Genomic DNA, 22,834 nt, shown 5'->3' on the forward strand with positions numbered 1-22,834 from the left:
GGCAGAAAAGGGCAGGTGAGATGCCTCGGCGGGTAAAGGCACTTGGCATCCCTAGACCCCACATGGTGAAGAGAACCAAGTCCCACAGGTTGTCCTCTGACCTCCACACACACGCTGTGACACACACGCAGCACATACAGTGCATGCACGCATACAAAACAAATAAACGGTTTTTAAAAACTAAGACAGAGAAACCAGGGGCGATGGCAAATGAGTGAAATTTCCAGCACCTGGGAAATCAAAGCAGGAGGAGAAGAAGAGTCTGAGGCCAGCCTGGGCTACAAGAGACGCAGTGGGGAGAGGAGGAGGCCCCAAATGAAATGTGCATTGTTGACAGGAGCACTGCCATGCCAAGGACCCTAATGCTTCCGGCCCACGGGAACTGGCCGAGCCCTCCTCTGGCCTGAGGGCAAAGGTAACAGTGTATACAGACATTGTCAACTACTCTTTTCTCCTCTGGGATGACTAGAGCCTGAGACTGCCCCGCTACAAACATATCCTATGAGATTAAAAAAGCCTGTGGTGGTTTAAGAATGGTCCTCATAAGCTCATATATAGGAATGCTTAATCACCAGGGAGTGGCACTATGAGAAGGATTGGGGGTGTGGCCTTGCTGGAGTGGGAGTGGCCTTATTGGGGGTGGGCTCTGAGGTTTCAAAAAAAAAAAAAAAAGCCCATAGCAGTGCCCCTCACTGTCTGCCTGCTGATCAGGATGTAGCTCTCAGCTACTGATCCGGTGCCATGCCTGGCACCCTGCTGCCACCGTGATGATAATGGACTACACCTCTGCAGCTGTAATCAAGCCCCAATTAAACGCTTTCTCTTGTAAGAGTTGCCTTGTCATGCCGTCTCTTCATAGCAACAGAACAGTGACTAAGACCGTATGTCTCCATCAGAAAGCATGGCCCCCACACACATGGCTTTTCCGTATGTGTCTATAAGTCTGTTCATTCTTCATTCCCTCATGACCCCAGTCAAGTTCCCAAACCAAGCTGTGCAGAATGCCAAAAGAACCCGACTTACACAGCTAAAGAAGAGCAGAGGCAGAAGGCTACAGGGAGAAATGACAGAGAAACTGAGAGCTCAAGGTCAGGAACCTAACCGGTGAAACACAGATGGTCTACTTTCTCACTGTTTTACCCCTCACGAGCCGCCATACTGGCTAAAGAAGGGCAAAGCGATCAGAATGGACAGCAGAACATACAAGAGACCTCATAAACATGGAGCAGTTCCCTGCCTTACACAAAGCTGCAAAAGTAGGTAAATCTCATGGGAAAAAAGAGGGGTAGGGGCAGAACAAATCTATTTAAAAGATTCCTCCCTTTTACAATCACAGTGTGCTTTACACGTGTCCTGATTTGGGCATTTCCACTGCCATCTTCTGCCCCTGTTTTTGGCCTCTTTCCACGTCTAATTCTGAATTTTCTTCTTCACTGAATAGATCCAGCCAAGGCAAAGAGACAATTATATGGCAAAAGAATGAATGAGCTTTTTTTTTTTTTAAGATCTCTTATAAATAACTATCTGCAGAAATCTTGAAATAACTGTGGACAAAGAATTGTCATCCAATCTACAATACTAACAATATGAAGACCAAAAAAATTAAAAAATAAAAATAGTAGGCCATGTAATGGTTATTCACGAGTCTACTGGGAAATTAAAAACAGGCATAGCCTCATCCCAAGTTCAGCAGCAACCTAAAGATTTATTTGCTTAACAGTTTGATTTCCTAGTAGTATTCTAACCTGCAGCCAAGGTCTTCAGCAGAGGGGCCACTTGTCAGAAATGCTCTCAAAAGCTTCACTCATGTTTTATCATTATTCAAACGTCTGTGACAGAAGAGATCTCCTGGCTCCTCACTGCTGACCAACTTCTTCGCAATGGCAGAAAGGCAACATGGCTCCAAAGGCTTTACAGAAAGCACAGTGACACTATCAGAACAGAGCTGAGCCAGCACGCTTCACAGCCAGAGTACTGGCTCCCCAGAGAGTATCAAAGCAGACCTACGGTCAACAGCAGCTGAACCTCCGAGATCGGGTAGCAAACCTTGATAGTCACCAAAGGGGCCAAGAGGAGCCCACCAGCAACGAGCACGCAAGCGCACGTACATGTGTGCACAGATGTAATTTCATAAAGACTTAAACATATTTCTAGAGACAACTGAGCAACAGCAAAAAGGTACATTATCTAAAACATCATTCTTATTCCCTTTTTCTTAGTAGAAGATGCTGTGGCCTGTGCTACACGAAAAATAACTCTAGAAGAAAATAAATTCCACAGTCTTATCAAGGGCTACCATTGTCTTGCTGATAATTGATAATATACAGCCGAAGAAGCATGCCAATACTAATTAGGAGCTAAGCAGGGATACTTATGACCTGAGGCTATTCTGCAAGGCTCTACAGTAGCTAAGAAAACAGCAATAGCCATTTGGGTTCTTGGTGTTTGATCAAGCTGACTTTGGAGATCTTCACCTTCTCCAGGAGGACAGTTTCCGCAATACCACTCCCCATAAGAATAGGGGTGAAGCAGCCACTGGTGTGCTCTGCAACCATGAGGGCCCAGTTCAGAGTCCCAGCACCCAAATAAAAAGCTAGCTGTGGTTATGCATTTGCCTATACCTCCAGGGCTGTGGGTGGACCCGGGAGGTTTCCAGGAGCCTGTTGGAGCCAGCCTAGCTCCAGGTTTAGTATCCGAGTCTGCTTCTTGGTTTGTATGGTTAAACATCAGGGCCAAAAGGGACATGGCGAGGCAAAGGCTTAATTTGACTTACACTTACAGGTCAAAGGCCGTGACTGAGGGAAGTCAGGGCAAGATACAACTGGGATAACTTGCCCAGAGATGGCACCACCCACAGTGAGCTGGGCCCTCCCACATCAAGCATTAGCTAAGAAAATGCCCCATAAACATGCCCAGAGGCCAATCTGATGAAGGCAATTCCTGAAATGAGGTTCCTTCTTCCCAGGCGGACTCTAGTTTATAGCCAGTTGACGAAAACTAAGCAATACAGTGAGAGCTTGTCAGTGGTAGAGCAGAATACTTGACCTCCTCCTCTGGCTTCCCACTGTGTACACCTGCATTCACACTCAACACACACACACACACACACACACACACACACACACACACACACAGAGTGGGCAGGGGTCAGAGGGAGAGGGAGGAAAGAACTCATCTTTGGGCACTCTCTATATCCAGAGGAGGGTACACAGCAGGAGAGCAGAAGCTGCCACATCGCAGATGGGAACAGAAACCTTACCAATCATACGGCAGGTATATTAAGCGTCAAGAGAAAAGTATCACGTGCAAGTTTTTCAAAAGTAGTGCATAGAGCAAGTTACATTAAAACAGAGATGTCCCTGGCACTCATGTGAACATGCTATCTGCATACAGAGGAAGAACCACAGGAAGGCTAGCAACCTAAAAAAACTAACAGTGACTACATGCTGGGGACGGGGTGATTTTATTTCCTCTATTTTGCTGATTTGTGTTGTCTTTCTACAATGAACACAGGAACTTCTCGGATTGTCACATTCAATGTAAGTGGAACAAAGGCAAACAGTACACACTGCCCAGTGACGACAACAACATAGGGAAGGTGGCTTCAAAGTCACTTGTGGCTCTGGCTAAAGGGGCGGCATTAACTCCGAGGTCAAGGTTCACCTCCATGTCATGGGGGTGTTGCTTGCTTCACTTGGACTGTGAGTTAGATACTTGTGCTCACACTTAATTTTCCATGGCCAACTCAGAGCCCACCATGGCCATTTTCCATTAGCAGTAATGTTAAGACCTCAGAGACAGCCCCAGTAGTCTAGGACACTTGTGACTGTTAGGCTTCTTGCACACAATGTCCTCATCAGGAGTCTACACGTTGCAGCATGTTGCTGGATGTCTCAAATGCACCTTGGGATGGGCTCTGTTTCTACCTGGATGTACCTCAGTCTTCACTTTAAGAGAATTCCCAAGGCTTAACCTGGAGGCTTTTCTCTGCTCCCTCCAAGTGCGTCCTGAACCTAGAAATGTAAATAGGAACACCCCACATGGCCATCCAGGCCCACAAAACCCAGACAGGCCACACTGATACAGAGATAACATCTAAATCTAAAAATGTAAAACAAAACAAAACTCAACACACACAAAACCAAACAGCAATCAACAAACAAACAAAAACAAAACAAAACAAATCCCAGAAAAGGTCCTGCCACAAAAAGCACTAAGAGAATCATGCTCCAAACAACTTTATCAGGTCAAAGAAGCTAGTTAGAGAAGAAAGGAATTGAGGAGGCAGCAAGGAGTCTTTCCACTGCTGCGACATATCCCACTGGTGTGGTATATTTACATTTAATTTAGGCCGAACACAAATCTAGCAAATCTCTTCAGCAGTTAAATGTTGCCTTCAAAGGGACATCAGGACATAAATCCCAGAGTCAGCATCCACGTCACATCCACAAAGCAAACTCCAAAAGCCTTGTCCCAAGGGCTCCTGTTTACCAGAGAAAGGGCACAGCCAGAGAGGCAGTGAATGTGAAGGTAGAGGACCGAGTAAACATGGAAGCTCAGCTTTTCATCAACTCTTCACTCAGTCAAGGAGGAGGGCTGGGAGTGGGGGAGCACTTGCTAACAGGGAGACAGGAACTATCCCTGACCTTGTCCCCTGGGTTCTCTTTGATCTCTCATTCTTTATAGTGTCTAAAACAAAAATGTTTGACTACACACTCATACACACACACACACACACACACACACACACACACACACACACACACACACACACACACACCCTCTACTGGTTGTACTCAGGAGTCAGCCTTTGATGTATTTATCCAAACACTCCAGGTGACTCTTTGCTATGAGCTATGAGGGAAACCCTTAGCCATAATCAAATCAAGGTGCATGGTAGAACCCTCGTGACTACATATCCCTGCACAGAGCAGGGAGTTTAACTCGATGTACTGGGCTCCATACTCTGCTCAGTGTGGAAGATCCGAATCATCGACTAAATTTCCACACCAGTGTTTTCAGCTATTAGTGAACAGCCAACTCAGGACTGATGAAGCTGCATCCAGTCTATAGCCATTTAGTTAGTGCCTGTTCTGGGCAAAGGCCCGGGTGATGTTCTGTATGTTGGAGATTCTACGAGAGGATGATGATTGCCAAGTTTGCTTTTGGCTTTAAGCCAGACTAATACTAAAAATGAGTGCTCAGTATCCAGAAAACATCTTGAAAGGGCCGGGGAGATGGATCAGTCAGTATAGTGCTTGCTGCCCAAGCATGGGACCCTGAGTTTAATCCCCAGAAGTCACACTTGAAAAATAATTCAAAACAACAACAACAACAACAAAACAAAACAAAACAGCTGGGTGTGCTAGGGCACACTTGGAATCCCACAGCTGGGAGGCAACAAGACTTGGGTCCCTGGGGCTCGGTGAGCAGTCAGCCTAGTCTACTCGGCAAGTTATAAGCCAATGAAAGATCCTGTCTTTAAAAACGAAGTGGACAGTGCTTGAAGAATGATACACAGAGTTCACCTCAGGCCTACACACACAGGCACACATGTATGTATGCACATATCTAAAGGAACAGCCATACACACACACACACACACACACAAAATCACAAACCTCATGATGTTCCACAAATTTCTACTATATCAATACATGGCCCTTTTAGTGTGACTGCATGGGTTGCTTGATCCTCTATACTTTTTTCTTTTTTTTTTTTTTTTTCCTTTTTTGAGACAGGTTTTCCCTGTGTAGCTTTGGTGCCTTTCCTGGAACTCACTCTGTAGCCCAGGCTGGCCTCGAACTCACAGAGATCCGCTTGTCTCTGCTCCTTCATGCTAGGATTAAACGAGTGCGCCACCACCGCCCTGCCCTCTATACTTTCTAACAATCTACAGTAATGAGTTAAATAATTTTCATGTTCATTTTTATTATCCATATAAACCAGTGCAAAATCCAGTTGAGGGAGTCATGTTTTGGCTAGCTTGTATAATGCTTTAAAAAAATTTTTTTTTTAAACAAGTTATCAGCTAGGTATGGTTTTGCAAACCTTCAATCCTAGCACTTGGGAGGCAGAGGCAGTAAGATCTCTGTGAGTTTGAAGTAATCCCAGTCTATACAGCCAGTTACAGGCTAGCTGGGGCTACAGAGTGTGATCCTGTCTCAAAACAAATAAATAAAAAACAGCCCAAGTAAATGACAATAAACTAGCTGTTAAGCAAACTAGTATTTATTGATTAAAAAATAGAAAGGATAAACAAAATCTGGTTTGTACATTTCAATTGTGGATTTCCAGGTAGAAATACTGATGCGTGCTACATGAAGGAGCCCGAAGGACAATGGGCCAAGCAAATGCCCTCTGAACTCAGGACTATGGGATCTCCACAGGCATCAAGTGAAGAAAGACCAATGAAGTTGGTAGTCTGCAGTCACCGACAGGAGGGAAAGGAGAAGTTGTTTTAGTTCTGCAAGATGCAAAGAAATCTGACCACAGGTTGGTTGCACAATGGTGTGAATGTACTTAATATTGTGAACTATCATGCACACGTAAGGATTAAGATGGTAGGCTCAGTGGGTTAGGATACACACTGTTCTTGCAGAGGGGATCTGGGTTCAGTTCCCAGCACCACACGGTGGCTCCAAACCACCTGTAACTTCAGGTCCCAGCCTCCCGGTTTAGTAGACACAAACCTGAAGACATACACAGCAGGCAAACACGCAGACACATCCAATAAAAATAAATCTTTTTTTAAAGATGGTATAAGCTCAGGTTTAGAATTTAGTTGACAATTTCAAAAGGGGCTAAGTCATAGGAAAAAAAAATCAAATTTCCAACTTCTCTTTATAACTGAGACGATCTGGCAATAATGAGACCAGGCTACCACCTGGTAATGGACAGCCGGAGGAAGAGAAACCATTCCTCTCAATATGCTCTTGGTCTCCCAAATTCCCAGCATCTCTTGGTGTGTAAGGAAGGCTCTCAGTTTCATCTCCAGCACAAAGAGAGAAACAAAGGGAGCTTATCCTATCAGTCTGATTATTGTACTCACAAACTAAAAAAGAAACCCTACGTAATTACTCTGTGAACATGGAAAAAACATTTGAGAAATTCCAGTACTGATGGAACAGAAAAAGCAAGAAAGAGAAAATAACTAACTTCTGGCAAAATCTAACTAGCTCTGAACTTCCTCCACCTGAAAGGAGACTTAGAAGGGACCTACCCCAGCACTCATACCTGGCGCTGAGATGGAGTAGTGCTTCCCCTGCAATTATAAATGAGAGGTGCAGAACTGCTTCCCTCCATTCTACCCAACACATCATTACAAGAACTCCTAGACAGCACGGCAAAGAAAGGAAAGGAAAGACAAGACAAGGAAAATTGGAGAAGGCCCAGCAATCTGCCCATTTCTCTCTGATGGCACAGTTACCTGTGGTCAAGGGTGGCATCCTGGAGAAATTTCCATGACTAAGTGCGGTCAGGAACTTCCCCAACCCCCATTTGCTCATGTAGTGACCAGGACTGTTTTCCCTACAGCAGGCAGAGAAGCCACCACCACAGACCATCCAACCCACAAGCTGAAAATAACTGCTAAAGGACTTTGAAGAAAAAGGTTTCTAACCCCGGATCGATGTAGACAATCTGATTCAATCTGTAATATTACAGATCACAAGAATAATGTCCAAAAATATGTGTATTTCTATCCACTTACAATCTGTAGTCAGAACTGAAATGTTAAAGTAGCATTTATTGAAGCAACAAAAATATATACTATCGAAGACTAAATCTGACCACATGGTGAAAGGGAAGAACGGTCTCTGGAGAGTTGACCTTTGTCCTCCACAAGCACTTCCTGATGCATACATGCCCCACCCCTCACACACAAATATTAAAACAAACAAACTAACTAACTAACTAAAAGGAAGAAACAAACCCTTTAAAGATTCACCTTATTTGGGTGAATCCTGCAGTGTTGGGGAATGGAATCAGGAGCCCTGCACAGGCCAGATAAACTGTACCATTTAGCTAGACTCCAAACTCCACTCTACCACTTAGCTAGACCCCAAACTCCACGGGTATAGTTTTTAAAGTGTAAATTCTCTACATTTAGATATTCAATATAGTCCTAACCAAAATTCTACCTTATGTTTGTAGCACTAGAAACAGTGGTTCTAAAATGTTTGTAGAATTTTGCTGCAGAAGATCACCAATGACCAAAATAAATTTGAAGATGGAGAAGGTTTATATCTAATTTCAAGACTTATCAATTCCCAATTACCAAGACAATGCTACCCTACTTTGGGAATAGAACAGACAACCCAAATGTCCATGTACACATCATATACAACTCGTTCTTGCAGACAGAGATACAATACAATCCAGTGGAGAAATGAAATGTTTCCAAGAAATGGTAGAAAAACAACTAGATTTCCATATTAGAAGCAGACAAAGCCGGGTAATGGTGGTGCACACCTTTAATCCCAGCACTCGGGAGGCAGAGCAGGCGGATCTCTGTGAGTTTGAGGCCAGCCTGGGCTACCAAGTGAGTTCCAGGAAAGGCGCAAAGCTACACAGAGAAACCTGTTGAAAAACCAAAAAAAGAAGAAAAAAAAGAAGAAGAAGAAAGGAGAGGAAGAGAGGAGAGAGGAGAAGCAGCAGCAGCAGACAAACAAGACAAAAGCACAACCCAACGAGAACACAAATGGTATGGTGGTACATGCCTTTAATCCCAGCACTAGGGAAACAAAGGAAGAGGCAGGCCCATCTCTGTGAGTTCAAGGCTGGCCTGGTTCACCTAGTAACCAACCAGAGCACATAGTAGAGACTGTTTGTCATCCCTACCCCACACCCTCAAAAAATTCAAAATGGATCGGAAACATAAAAGTAAAATCACAAACTGCAAAATTTATAGATAGAGACGGGAGAAAACCCTTCTGACCCTCCATTGCATGAAATATACAATGCCAAAAGCATGATCCCTACATATAGATACAAGGGGTAATTTGGATAGCAAGAAAATCCAAACTTCTATTCTCTAAAAGACATGAAAACACAAGGCACAGCCTGAGAAATAATACTTACAAACCAAATATTTGATAAAGGACTTTTATTGAGATTATCTAAAAAATTTTTAGAAATGCATTAAGAAAAAAACCCAGCATAAAAGGAGCAAAACATTTCAATATACACTTCAAAAAAGAAGATACATGAAAAGCAAAGGAGGCCATGAAAAGACTCAACATCATCTGTCATCAATAATGAAATACCACGATACACTATTAAAAGATTAAAGCTAAAAGACTAGCCAAGGGGCTGAAGAGACAGTTCAGTGGTTAAAAGCGCACACTGCTCTGTGCACACTGCTCTGGCAGTGGACCTGAGTTCCCAGGAACCACATAGACAGCTCACAACTGCCTGCAGCACCTGCTAACAAAGACCTGACACTTCCAGCTTCTGCTGCCACCAGTGCTCACTTATGTGTGGGTATATAGCCCCTCACAGGCACACACAATCCTAAAAATAATAATAAAAGAAAAAATCTGGCCAAGTTGACACTTGTTGAATATGTGGGAAAACAAAAGTCTCATACACCACCAGGTTCGGGGGGAGGGGATGTAAAATGCAACAGATACTCTGGAAATGCTGGTGTATTGCTTAAAATTTTCAGATGAAGTAACATCTAGCCATTCCACCCCTAGATACTAAAAGAAGAGAAAGGAAAGCCCAAATCCATATAAAGACTTACTTGCAGATATTCATAATAGCCCCCAAAATAGAAATAACAAAAATGTCCATCAGCAGAGATGTAGGTAAATTATGGTATCTCCAGATGAGGATCATGATTCTACTTGGTAATTAAACAGTGAACTACAGCTACATGCTACAACATGAATGGATCTCAAAAAATTATGTCAGTGAATAAAACATAATCACTGTTATGCTTTGATTTAAGCTAGACTAGTTCCTTCACAAGAAGAATACATATTACATGACTTCATTTGTGTAAAATTTCTAAGAAAGCAACCTAAAGCATAGCAATGGAAACCATGCATTGGGGCTGGAAAGATGGCTCAGCAGCTAAGAGCCATGACTGCTCTGCCAGAGGACCAGAGTTCAATTCCCAGCACTCACATGATGGCTAGCACCCACCTGTAACTCCAGCTCCAAGGGATCTAACACCCTCTTCTATCCTCCGAGGTCACTGCACATACATGATGTGCAGACATACATGCAGTCAAAACACATAAAATAAAAATAAATCTCAAGAAAGAAAATTTTAAAAAGAAAGAAAACACATTATGATTGTGTGGGAATGGAACAAGTATAGGGTAGATAAGAGTGATTATAAATAGGTACAAGGAAACTTACACAAACAAAACATGAATGTGGCTTCGTCCCCCCCCTCCCCCGTCTCCCTGTCTTGTTATATTGCTTGGTTTAACTCCTGAGTACTAGTTATCCTCTTGATTCAGCTTTTTCAAGCAGTTAGGACTAAAAGCATATACAGCTGGGCCTAGGTTTTTGATCACTCTTAATCTCGGTGAGGGCTTCAAATTGTTTCACATACTAAATACGTGCAAGACATTGTATATCAAATCTTTCTCAATAAAGAAGTCTTTCAAAGGTCTTTAAGGGAAGTTAAATACTGTTTTCTAATTGTCTGCTGCTTCAATAAACACAAGCTTTACACAATTGTATTCAAAATATACCATCAACATTTTAACCTAAATTTTTCTACTTTCTGTTCCTTTCTCCTATCTAAGTCTCCAAACAATCAAGCCAACATGTATTAGTAATCTCTCCTGTAATTCTAATAGAACTTTTCTAAAGATTCAGTTCGGAGCACTAATGTAATCAACATAATCACATCAGTGTTATAATGTACCTGGCATACTAGCATGAAACTGAGTGGTGATCCTGTCATTCCCATGCAGATATTGCTAATCAATCACTGTGCTCTCTTCTCTGGATAAAGGATCCCAGTTCCAACAGACTCAAGTCAGGCCCACCTCTGCCATTCCAGAAGTGTAGTGGAGGCTCCTGACTACAGTACGTAACACTTGGTTTTCACCCTCACCTGCCTCTCTCTCTGTCATTCTGTTGCCTTGCTCCAAATCAAAGAAAACGAGTATTACATTTCTGTCCTGGAATTTAAATAAAGGCTTCCTCTAAAAGCCAATTTAGAACTCATACATTCCAGGAAGCCTCCTATTGACTAAACTCAGGTTGTAATAAGCCTGACTTTTTCTGAATCCCTTCAACAGTCTTCTATGCTAGACATTACCACACTCATCATCTGCTGCCAGGATTATCCTTGGAGTACCTCTCTTCTCACCTGAAAAAATGGTTGTGCCAATATCTATATTGAAGAGTTGTCATAAGGACTACGAGTGATGTACAGTTGTCACTGAGATGTATGTTCCAAGAACAAAGATTTGCTTAATTTATATAACTCAAGCATTCAGAATAGTGCTGCATGCAATAAATGGTCAATAAATATCTTTTAAATAAAAGAATATGTAAAAGGCCTTTTACATACATAGGGAATTCTATCTATATATACAGTCAGTGTTCTTTCCATAAGAACTGAATTCATGAAGTCACCTTAGATGCTTTTTCTGTCAGTTACAATCATAATTTCCAAGGTCGGAAGTCAAGGACAGAACCAAACCACAGAGAAGCAAAGGATGCATGATCTTAGCACTCCAAAGAGAAAAACAAAATCAAACAAAGCTTTAGTAACTTTGAGTAAAAAGTGTTTGATACAATATATATAAACCACACACACACACACACACACAATTAATGCAAGGAATCTTTGAAGAACTTATGTCTTAGTTACTTTTCAATTCCTCTGCAGAGATACCATGACAGAGACAATTTATAGAAGAAATTATTACTGGGGCTTACACTTCCAGAGGATTAGTTCATGGCCATCAGAGTAGGAACATGGTAGGAGACAGGTATTGCTGTGGGATGGTCTTTCTGTGGGCTGTGAATATGTGTTGCTACTATTGGTTAATAAAGAAGCTATTTTGGCCTATGGCAACACAGGATATAACCAGGCAGGTAATCCAAAAGAGATACAGTGACAAGAGAGGTAGGGTCAGAGGAGACACTGCAAGCTGCTGAGGAGCAAGATGTAATAGTACACAGTGTTCTTTTAAACACTTTTAAAGCCATGAGACACGTGGCCATGTGTAGATTAGCAGAAATGTGTTAATTCAAGATGTTAGAGCCAGCTAGCAAAAAGTCTGAGCCACAGACCAAACAGTTTGTAACTGATATTAAGCCTCTGAATAATTATTTTATAAAAACAGCTGCTCTCTGAGTGGGACCAGGCGGGACCGAGAAGCTTCAGTCTACAAAGCATGGCCTTAGAGCAGTATCTGAGAGCTCACATCTTGATTCACACAAGCACAGGGCAGAGAAAAACACTGAGAATGGTGTGAACTTTTGAAACCTCCAAGTCTACCCCCCACTGATACATCTCCTCCAACAAGGGCACACCTCCTAATCCTTCCCAAATAGTTCTATCATCTGGAGACCAAGTATTTGAATGTATAAGCTTATGAGGGCCATTTTCATTCAAACCATAACAAGTGAGTTTTATATGAAGGTAAGATCAGAACCAGAGCCACGCTGAGACTCAAAGACATCCTAGGAAAAAAGAAAAGGCAAAATTCTCATATATCTTTATTCAAAATATTGTTTTAGTTTTTAAATTTTATGTATGTTTTGTTTGTTTGTTTGTTTGTTTGCCTGCATGTGTGTCTATGCACCACGTGAGTGCGTGGTGCTCACAGAAGCTAGAAGAGGGCATTAGCTCCTCTGGAACTGGAATTATAGAATGTTGTGAAGAGCCATATAAGTGACAGAAATGAAGCCTGGGTCTTCTGGTAGAGCAGTCAGTACTCCAAACTGCTAAGCCATCTCTCCAGCCTCTTAAAATAATTTCAAAAACATTATCTTAAAGTGTTAAAATGATTACTGATAGTGCTCTTAAGATGTATGCTTGTATGCTTCTCCTACTTTATCCCAATTCGCCATTTGTAAAAAACCTAAAACTGTCTTAGAAGTGTCCTATTTAAACTCTCCACCAAATGCAATAGTCTACTCTGCTTAAGCTCAGTGTTGCCAGTCTGCTTCCAATGTTAGAAAAGCTCACTGCTTCTAGAGGTGAACCCCTAGTTGGCTTAAGTTTGAGGAACGACAGTGTAGATGAGGTCCCTCAGCTCAGTGAGGTGGTGATGTGAGGAGATTTATGTCTCCCAGTTCAGTCTCCCTCCTGATACAGTCTCTAGACAATTGGGCCCAGGTACACAGTTTTTGCCCCTTGCATTCCTTCTTGTGAGTGATGTACCACACCTGTCTCAATCTCACACATGCACACATTTGGCTATGTCATGTGAATGAATAAATAAATATCGTGACAATGTGACTCTCTTAGGAATGCAACATTGCCTACCACACCTTGGCTCTCTACCCAGAACCCTGCAAGCTGAGGGAGGGTTCCACCTATAGTTAGGACCTCAGCTCTCACAAATCACTATCGATGTCTTCAGGCCACAAAGACCCCAGAGACTCCAGCACCCAGGCTGTGAATCCCATTTGCTGCCCTTAAGTAATCACATCATGTTGCTTCTTCTTTAAAAAATTCACAGTTTTATCCTGAGACGATGTAGCACCATTTCTGCCAGGAAGCACATGCAGAAACATGGTTCTGTTTTGCTTCTGGACATACTGTATTTGATAAAATTAGAAGGAAGTCGTCATACCAGCATTCTCACAGGAGGAGGAGGGGATTTTCAACCAGCTTTGAGATGCCCCATAAAGAACACATAAGGAAACATTTTTTGCTGGTCCAAATCCTACTTGCAACACGGATCCAGCACCAGAATGGAAGAGCTGGATGCCAAGTGTTACTGAGCACAATTAATCCTGTATGAAAACTTGGCCACAAGGGATAATGAAGTCTCCCTGGTCTAAGAGTTTTTCAATAAGGACAGATGCCCTCTGCAAGCTCTCTAAAATCCACTGCATTCTGGAAGTCCACAAAACACAAGACACACTTGGCACTGGACCTCCCTTGGCTGTAATGGAAAACTAGGTCAATGTGAATAGCCATAAGGGGAACAGTCTTGAAGTACTGCCCAGCCCGACTACTGTGTGAGTTCTGTAATCAGAGCATCAAATTCTATGAGGTCAATGTAGGTGTTTTTGAGACAGGGTAACAGAAACTTAACAAAACCCAGTGTCCCGATGGCACTGAGGTCATGAAGACGTTGGTTGGGACCCTCTAGCAAAGTTTCTGTCAAGGTACTGGAGCACCTTCTGTCACTCAGTGGTTGGACCACCGAGCCCAAGACAGACACATGTGTGAACTCTGTACAGCTCCCCTCTATGGTGAGCGGGACAGACCTCTCTACCCGCTATCAGATGCCATCTCACCAAACTTGCTGCTGAGATGCAAAGAGGATCTGACAGCCAAAACATTCAGTTCTAGAGCCTCAGAAATTAAAGCCAGTGAGAAAGGTGAATGGAGCATGATTCATAAAGACCTCACTAAAAAAGAAAATAACACCATGTTTCCAAGAGCTTTGGCTGGGGTATGGTCATGGGCTCTCCAACTACATCATCGAGTAACGTGGAGACACTCTGACAGCTCAGGTCAGTACAGTGCCTGCAGCTGCTACTCATCTTAGAGAGAGGAGGGGAGGATGGAAACAGGCTAGACATACATATAGTCATCAGCTGGTGAACAGATAGTGAAGGTGCGGTACACTCATACAATGGAATACTATTCAATTTAGGGAAAACGAAATTCACAGGTTAATGGATTGTGAACTGAAAGCCATTATCTTGAGTGAGAAAACTCAGATGGAGAAAGACAAACCACATGTTTTCTCTGAAATAGGAACTTTGTGTGTTTCATTTGGAATGCCCATACAGATTAGGACACCAGTAAAAGGCCATGTAGGAGCAGGGACTCTTTCAAGCAAGGGGAGACAGAATATAAGGGTAGAAAGAGGGAAAAGAGGAAAACAGAATAGGAGAGATTAAGGGGATGGAGGATAGGAGGGAATACTGAGAGCAATAACTAACTAAATTCCTTTTGGAAAAGACACACACACACACACACACACACACACACACACACACACACACACACACACACTTAACCTATAACCACACATTACCAAATAAAAACCCCCAATGCAGGAATGGGCTACTTCTTTGTGAAGTTGTTGGCCAATGGGGCCACATAGACCTACAAACATTACAGGTTATTATCATTGATTTTGGTTACCTTCCAGAATTTGAGGTTAAGATCCTATTGCTGAAGACACCATACCCTTGATTCATAAAACATGGAGGTTAACAACATTGCTGCCTAAACCAAACCCGAACAATTCCAACTCCAGTTGACATCCCAATGTAGACAGGAAAAATCTCTTGGGGATCCACTCCTATATGAAGAACTACAGGCAATTAATGACTGTGGAGAGAGGAAGAATTGTTTTTCTCAGGGATGAGACCCCAATTGGTCATCTAATACCAGTGGTCAGCCCAGAAACATATGCGTACAAGTAACACTAAACCGACTCGGCAGGTTGCATTTATGTATATATTTGAATATATATCTGTGCTGGATAGTTTTATGTCAACTTGACAAAAGCTAAAGTCATCTGAGAGGAGGGAGCCTCAATAAAGATAATGCCTTAGTAAAATACGGCTTTAGGCAAGCCTGCAGGGCACTTTCTTAATTAGTGATTGAGGAGGGAAGGCCCAGCCCACTGTAGGTAGTGCCATCCCCTGGGCTCCTAGTCCTGGGTTCTATAAGAAAGCAGGCTGAATAGGCCATGATGAGCAGCATCCCTCCATGACCTCTGAATCTGCTCCTGCCTCCAGGTTCCGGCCCTGTTTGAGTTCCTGTCCTGACTTCCTTCAGTGATGACTACGATGTGGAAGTGTAAGCCAAATAAAGCCTTTCTTCCCCAAGTTACTTTGGTCATGGTATTTCATCACAGCAATAGTAACCCTAACTAAGACAATATCAATAGTAATTAAAGAAAAAGAGGCCATGAATTTGAGAGGAAGTGGGAATGGGGATGCCTGAAAGCAATGAGGCAGGGGCAATGATGCAGTATTTTCATTAAAAATTTAACAAAAGAACAACAACAACAAAAATTCATATTGAAAACAGCTAGCTGGCTTTCACAGTCCTGGAAGGGGCTAGGCATGCTGTTTTCCTTGTAATGATCCATCACTCCTAAAGAAAAGTAATCATCAGTCTCACCCAGCTGTGCACCCTGTGAGCTACAGTAACAACCTAACTGGCCAGATGTGCCCAATGGTGTAATAGTGTCACACCTATTACGGAGATAACCAACCACTTTCTTAATTGGATTTAAGGCCCACTCCATATGCCTGGCTCTGTTAATGAGGCCAAGAACCTGTGGCAAGATAGGTCGCAGGTCCTACTAGAAAACCTACGAGCACTAAAACAACTCCTAGTGACATATTGCTGTACCCAAAGATCATTGTATCTCTCAGTTCTCATCAGAGATTCTTCCTACATCAGAAAGCAATGAATAGAGACTGTAATTAGTCAGTGTGTAGAGAACAAGAAACCTCAGAGTGCTCAGTCCTAAACGGGACATCTGTATCACACCCTTCCCTACAAGGATCGAAGATCTTAGTGGAAGGGGGAGAGAAAGATTCTGAGGGCCAGAGATGGTGGCTTATTCCAAGGAAACAGTGTTTTGTTAGTTTAGTTTTGTTTGGTATACAGCAGGGCAGATGTACCACTTAGAACTATCAACCGGAAGTGATAGGTGGCGCAAGCCTGTAACTCCTGCACTCAGGAGGTTAGACAGGAACTCTCTGAGTCTGGGGTCAGTCTGGTCTACACAGAAAGTTCCACGCCAGCCAAAGAACTCGCAGCAACTGTGACAGTGTGCACAAAGCCTGTGCAAGCTCAAGCCAGACAAAACCCCAACATGTGGAATGGGCGGCACATCCCTCCACCCCCAGAGGAGCTGTTGGCATTTGATACAAAGCTACTGGGAAGGGCAGAGTCGAGTTTCTTTAAGGTGTGACCGCTGATGTAAGGGCCTCATACCAAGCTAGGAACCACACCCAGGCATAGTTGGCTACCACAAAAGTGACTTAATGTATTTAAAACAGACACACAGGGAGAGAACACCAAGTTGGGTAGGTAGTGAAGGGGGGGGGCAGAGCTCAGAAGAGTTGGGAGAGGAGCTGACTACAATCATAATATATTATATAAAATTCTCAAGGGACAAAATATTAGGTTTTAATTTTTTTTTATTTTTTATTTAAAAGGAAAAGAAGGATGGGGTGTAGTTTACAAACAGAACGTTTAGAAGGCCCTGAATATCATTCTTAGCACTGTAAAAAAAAAAAAAAAAAAAAAAGGCTCATGATTTAAACTTGACATAGTCACTTATATTCTTTCTTTATTCATTAATGTATGTTTTTCTTATTCTAAAACTATAATGGTCACACATGTTCTTATGACTATCAACCAGAAGTGGTGGTACAAGCCTGTAACTCCTGCACTCAGGAGGTTAGACAGGAACTCTCTGAGTTTGGGGTCAGTCTGGTCTACATAGAAAGTTCCAATCAGCTCCCTCCAAGCAAAGCCTTTTTTTTTTCCCTCCTGTCTCATTTACTGGTCTATCCCAAGACTAAGTCTGAATCTAATGTTGGGTAAATTCTTCAAATAAGTAAGTAAGTAAGTAAAAATAAACAAACAAGCAAACAAACAAATAAATAAATAAGCGTTTATTGATGAAAGTATCTATAATGAAGCAAAAGTCCATATCACTGAGCAACAAGAGTGCGCACCTGATAACCATTCTCAGATATTCTTTCCAGAATATATTGTAGACTTAATTTGGGACTCGGACTATAGAAAGTATTTGTATCTCCCGCCCCTCCCCCCCACTAGCATTTGCTCCCGGCTTGATGTCAGCATTCTCTCCGGGTCTCTCCTGCCTCGACAGCCTTGTCAGCTGACTGCACCAGAAGTGAGGAAGTGATGCAAACACCAGAGCTGCCTCCAGGCTGAAGTTCAACTTTGGCGGAATAAAAAAAGAGACTCCTAATGAGCTCGGTCTCCCTACCACAGGTCATGTTTCTTGCGTAAGTCAAGCAGGGTGCAGAATCATTACAGCTGCACTAAATGCTGTATTGTGCCCACCTAGAAAGAAAGATCTTTCTACCAAAGAACAAATAACAAATCGAACTAAGACCACACTGCACAAAACATAGAGTCAAGCACCTCAGAATCCGACAGAGGGACAAGAGACCCCTATAATATCACTAATTTTCTTTCCACCTTTTTCTCTTACAAAGCATACAAGGATTTCTAAATATGAATGCATACAGATATCTTCTACATACTTAATGCTTTACAATCTGCCCCAACTCAGTAGATTAGAACTATTCCACCCTTCTTTACTGTAGAAGGCCAAAATCATGCCAGCCTTCCTTTCTTCTACACAGTCCATCAAACTTTACCTTGAGACCACACCCAGATCTGCTGGCTTCCTCCATATCCGACAGCTGTATGAACCTGCACCCTGGCCTTCATCCCCTAAGCTTGCCTTTCTACAGGCTGCCGGTCAGAGTCTCCTGAGTTGTCCTCTGAAGTGCTAAGTCATAAGGGAGTCTCTCAGCACAAGCACTCAGTATCTTGCCAGGGATGATGGCTAGAGGGTCATGTATATTCCTTAAGGCTCACAGAGCTGCACATCAGTGATCTAGAATTCTATTGCATAGATCACATTTCTCAGAAAACTAAGCTGGACCACAGAAGATCTGTACTCAAAATCCTGTGTTAAAAAAAAAAAAAAAAGCTAAGTTCCCACCTGATGACATTCCCTATTACCTCTTCAACATCTTCCAATACTTCCTTCCCCTTTGCCCCACTCTGCCCCAGCCCCTTATTGATCATCAAACAAGTCAGGCATACTTCTGCCTCTTGGACATTGCACTGACTGTTCATTCAACTGGGAACAAGCCATCAACACCCTGATTTCCAGAAGGAAAACAAACTCGCTCCAATTCATCTGGATCACCTTCCTGGAAAACTCCCACTCACTCCCACCTACACCCTCAGTGCCTTATCTTGTTGCACTCTGCCTTTTCCTCCCACTTTTTTTTGTTTATCAATTTCAAACACAAGAGAACAACAGTCTTTCTCTCATTCTTCTGTTTGCTGAGAACATCAGACAGTACCTAGAAGATGGCGGTTGTTGAGGTATTCACTGAATTCATGAAGGTGCACAGTGAGAACCTCAGTACACAAACACAGCCTTCACCCCTGTGGATACAGATTACAGTGATGTTTGCTAAATAAGTGGTTTGCCCTCTATAACTTCCCAGTTCTCTGTAGGTTGGCCATTCATTGCAATTGAGTGTCCTAAACATACAAGAGGCCCTAGTAGACTATCTGCCCCTTCAGTCAAGCTTAGCAGGAGTTAGTTTGGCTTTTCTACTACTTTACCTCTAACCCTAGAAGGTGAACCCCACACAGCTACATACGCAATAACAGACTGTTCAGGAACAGAGCGCACTCTCTGTGGACAAGGAATAAAGGCCTTGTCTGGGTCATTTATGAGCCTACATAGCAGATTTAAGGATGGGAGGAGGAAACAGCTGGTGTAGAGAAGAGGCTCAGGCCTGGGTTAGTTCTTCTCCGAATGGCCAGGCCCAATCACAGTGGGCAATAATACACAGAAACCTCCCTCAGTGCTCTTGGGAACTGAGTGGAGTGGGTGTCTGTAAGCACCCCACAAAAGTACTCACTGCAGGTGAGAGCCCTTGGAACTGCTATTAGGCACGTAACATCAAAGACAGGCTCTAGGGGTTGGTGGAGGAGAATGCCAGAGCATTCTGAGCAGGAAATCCAGGTCAAATACAACTTCTGCAGAGAGCAAGCTTTTCCAAGGAAATTGCTGGGCTTTCCCTTTGCATTCTGACCCTATTACCTCATTTCTCCCACTTGAACCTCATGCCAAAGCCATCATGAGCACAGATACCCATGGCAAGCACACAGTTAGTACCAATCCCAAGCCCTTCTATGGTCAGTACTCAAATGGTGGCTTCAAGGGATGCAAGTTTTTCCAAAGAAGGACACACTTCAATCAGCAAGTGAACACTGACCAGCATAGGCTATGACTTTGACTTCTTGAATTTTTGAAATTATGAGTGCAAATGTCACACAAGTATTATACCTCTCTCTCATAGAGGTATAATATGGACCCATACAGAATTTTACAACACAAAGATAATATTACAAATAATTCAAGAGGGTGGATGGCTCCATGGTGTATACAGCTCTTGCAGAGGACTTGGGTTGGGCTCCCAGCACCCACATTCACAACTGACTATAACTCCAGCTCTGCACTCACAGGCACATACCCACACACATACATATAAGTTTAAAAATATTTAAAAAAGAAATAGTTCACCAGGTGGTGGTGGCACATGCCTTTAACCCCAGCACTCGATATTAAAGAGGCAAGTGGAGCTCTGTGAGTTCAAGGCTAGCCTGGTCTACAAAGCGAGTTTCAGGACAGCCAGAGCTGTTACACAGAGAAACCCTGTCCTGAGAAACAAACAAACAAACAAAGAACCAAAAAGAGAGAATCCAAGCCAAAACTAAATAAACAATTAGTTTATTTGAACTCAACATAGTCAAACTACTGTGATGTCAAGTCAGTCTAAGAATGATTAGCAAGATCCTTTCATTTGCTGACACTGAATCTTTACAATGTGCAGCCTATCTTTTCCTGTTACCAGATCTCAATTCAGATGTTTCATATCTGAAATGCCCCAACAGTTCCATGTGGCTTAAGACTTACTGACCCTGGACAGTGTGAGTGCAGACGTTAAGCACTTTCCTTTTCCAGACTCTATCTTCTGCTGCTCTCTGATTCATGCTTGTTAAGTACCTTAGAAAGGAGTTTGAAATTTCTCCCAATTTAGGACAGCATTAACCTCAGCTCCCAGATATCTCTTGGAATATGATTACTATATGAAGTAATATGACAGTGGGAATGGGCTGCTCTGTATATGAGAGTTGTATTGCAAATAATATCTGTGTTTTTCTGATCTCAAGAGAAACTGCTTCATTAAGCTTCCTTTTTGCAGTGGTATTTCTTGCTAATGACACACTAATGTATGTTGACGATAAGGCTTTCAAACAGCTATACCAAAAACAAACCTAACGAAACAATTAACTAGCAACCCAGAGGACAGGAGGCAGGTAGAGTTCAAAAACCATCCTGCATACCTGGAGCTACTCTCAATGTTCTAGCTTCTGTACAAGGGAGCTTCTGAAGGATGTTCTCAGCAAGGTTTTAAGGAGAGGAAGTGAAAACGCATTCCGAATAGGTATAAATCCACCACCTGAGAGTCTCTTTGACCACGAAAAGGTCTCCTTTTCTTGAAGGTGAGATTACAGCTTCTTCTGGCTTCTGAAAGGTGAAGTGGATCACCAGAGCATGAAAGGCAGTTCAATTTGGAGAGCATTCCACAGCAACAGTGGTGTAGAGCTCAAAGCTAGACAGAACCTAACATAATAATTAACACATCCCAGCAACTCCTTGACAGTCCCTATCCCTCCCTCCCTTACCCATGGGCCTCAAAAGACACTTTTTGAAAGAAAGCAAGCTGGCTTAAAGTTAACTTTCTCCCTTCCAGTGGGAAAAAGGAAGGTTGGTTGGAAGTATTGCTCAGCCTACAGAATGAGCTATTATGACCTAGTTCTGCCTTACAGCTGACTCAGCTGAGACCAGCTGAAACAATGCTTTTCAGGAGGCCAATGCTGGAGTTGGTGAGGCTCTGACAGGACCCTGCCAAAGTCAGCGATTTCTTAAAAATGAGGTCAGGTTATAAGGAACCCTGGTAGCCTTGCTGCTGCTGCTGCTGCTGCTGCAAGAAAGCTAAACCAGCCACCAAGTACCTACCCTCCCTAAAAACAGCCAAGAAATAATGGGCCACACCCTAGGAAAGCTGGTCAAGAAGTGCCATTGAGCACAGCTAAAAAGTCATCAGTTTATCTATAGTTACACTATTAGCAGATACTGTATCCCAGCCAAGAGAAACCTGCAGGTGGGATGCAGGCTCTGGTTCTGTCCTTTAGAAAAGCATTAAGTAGAGAGAAAGTATATGCAAACACATCACATTCCCAAATCTTGCTGTCAGACTCCCTAAAATTAAATCTGAAATTGTTAGCTAAAAAGTATCAATGACTCCAGCACTAAAATTAAGGGGCAATGTTACAAAAATACCCAAGACTTAGTTCAGTGCCTAAAAGGCGCACTTGCGATAGTCCTACAGAGTAACCAGAGCAGTACCATCCTATGTTCTTCATTCACCCAACAATTCACTCAGGCCTTTCAAGTACCAGTTAGGGGCCAGACCCTGCAGCTGCAGTGGTAAGCAAAGGCCACCAAGGACTTCCCTTTAGGGACCTCACAGATCTCTTATAAGGAAGGCAGATAGACTAAAAGGAAGTTCACAGAAACCAGTAATGCTCCCTGACTTGCTCAGCAAGCATACATTTTGTGTGAGTATGCATGACTACTGTCCAAATGAAGGAACAGACTCATAGATATGAAGTGGCTGGCTAAGGTCATCTTTACAGTCAGTGACAGAGTAAGCCCAGGTAGGTCCAACTCCTAGCAAAATTTTAAAACAAAACAAAACAAACAAACAAAAACCCATCAAAAATGAAGGAAGGAAATGAAGAAGTGGGGAACCATTTTGATATTATATTTATTTGTGAGTATATAGA

At 42.8% G+C, this 22,834-nt stretch overlaps 1 protein-coding gene and 1 non-coding gene across 27 annotated transcripts in view; one reads left to right on the forward strand and one right to left on the reverse strand.

Moving 5' to 3' along the window:
* Positions 1–22,834, reverse strand: part of Magi1 (membrane associated guanylate kinase, WW and PDZ domain containing 1) — a 653,433-nt gene that overhangs the window by 202,185 nt on the left and 428,414 nt on the right. The window lies entirely within an intron of this gene.
* On the forward strand, positions 14,582–14,709 carry LOC114682173. The gene has a single exon (XR_003732999.1). It is a non-coding gene; the product is annotated as a small nucleolar RNA SNORA44 (small nucleolar RNA).

Source organism: Peromyscus leucopus, chromosome 3 (genome assembly GCF_004664715.2).
Source record: "Peromyscus leucopus breed LL Stock chromosome 3, UCI_PerLeu_2.1, whole genome shotgun sequence".
Taxonomy (NCBI): Eukaryota; Metazoa; Chordata; class Mammalia; order Rodentia; family Cricetidae; genus Peromyscus; species Peromyscus leucopus.